The 1,386-nt window shown below is 44.2% G+C and overlaps 1 long non-coding RNA gene across 2 annotated transcripts; it reads right to left on the bottom strand.

Moving 5' to 3' along the window:
• LOC127928224 (uncharacterized) lies at window positions 1–497 on the bottom strand. 2 transcript variants are annotated; one of them, XR_008130955.1, is made up of 3 exons: window positions 353–497; window positions 173–292; window positions 1–142 (listed from the first exon to the last, which is right to left on the bottom strand). It is a non-coding gene; the product is annotated as an uncharacterized LOC127928224 (long non-coding RNA). The 2 variants fall into 2 exon arrangements; XR_008130956.1 differs by having other exon boundaries at window positions 323–471.
• Window positions 498–1,386: the final 889 nt, after the last annotated feature.

The raw sequence follows: 1,386 nt of genomic DNA, 5'->3' as shown, positions 1-1,386 counted from the left end.
TCTGGTCTGGCTCTTGATATGCCCTGGCCTGTGTGCCAGGCTCTTGAGATACCCTGGCCTGTGTGCCAGGCTCTTGAGATACCCTGGCCTGTGTGCCAGGCTCTTGAGATACCCTGGCCTGTGTGCCAGGCTCTTGAGATACCTTGGCCTGTGTGCCAGGCTCTTGAGATACCCTGGCCTGTGTGCCAGGCTCTTGAGATACCCTGGCCTGTGTGCCAGGCTCTTGAGATACCCTGGCCTGTGTGCCAGGCTCTTGAGATACCCTGGCCTGTGTGCCAGGCTCTTGAGATACCTTGGCCTGTGTGCCAGGCTCTTGAGATACCCTGGCCTGTGTGCCAGGCTCTTGAGATACCCTGGCCTGTGTGCCAGGCTCTTGAGATACCTTGGCCTGTGTGCCAGGCTCTTGAGATACCCTGGCCTGTGTGCCAGGCTCTTGAGATACCCTGGCCTGTGTGCCAGGCTCTTGACAACTTCTTATGGAATTGCCTTTAAGCTTGAAAATGACATTGGAGTTGGCAAAAGCACAGATCTGGGACCAGGCTATATACAGTGCCTTCGGAAAATATTCAGACCCCTCGACTTTTTCCAAATGTTGTTACGTTACACCCTTATTCTAAAATGTATAAAATAAAAAATGTACATAAAGTACCAGTCAAACGTTTGGACACACCGACCCATTCAAGGGTTTTCTATATTTTTTACTATTTTCTACATTGTAGAATAATAGTGAAGACATCAAAACTATGAAACAACACATATGGAATAATGTAGTAACCAAAAGTGTTAAACAAATGAAAATATATTTTAGATTCTTCAAAGTAGCTACCCTTCGCCTTGATGACAGTTTTGCACACTCTTGGCATTCTCTCAACCAGCTTCATGAGGTAGTCACCTGGAATGCATTTCAATTAACAGGTGTGCCTTGTTAAAAGTTAATTTTTGGAATTTCTTTCCTTCTTAATGCGTTTGAGCCAATCAGTTGTGTTGTGACAAGGTAGGGGAGGTATACAGAAGATAGCCATATTTGGTAAAAGACCAAGTCTATATTATGGCAAGAACAGCTCAAATAAGAGAAATGACAGTCCATCATTATTTTAAAACATGAAAGTCAGTCAATACGAAACATTTCAAGAACTTTGAAAGTTTCTTCAAGTGCAGCCGCAAAAACCATCAAGCTCTATGATGAAACTGGCTCTCATGAGGACCTCCACATGAAAGGAAGACCCAGAGTTACCTCCGCTGCAGAGGATACGATCATTGGAGTGGTATTTCAGTTTTGATGTCTTCACTTTTATTCTACAATGTAGAAGATAGTAAAATGAAAAGAAAAACCTTTGAATGAGTCGGTGCTCTAAAACGTTTGACCGGTAGTGTATGTCTTGGACC

This window comes from Oncorhynchus keta, unplaced genomic scaffold (assembly GCF_023373465.1).
Source record: "Oncorhynchus keta strain PuntledgeMale-10-30-2019 unplaced genomic scaffold, Oket_V2 Un_scaffold_2376_pilon_pilon, whole genome shotgun sequence".
In the NCBI taxonomy this organism is placed as follows: domain Eukaryota; kingdom Metazoa; phylum Chordata; class Actinopteri; order Salmoniformes; family Salmonidae; genus Oncorhynchus; species Oncorhynchus keta.
This window is presented reverse-complemented; position numbering and strand designations above follow the sequence as displayed.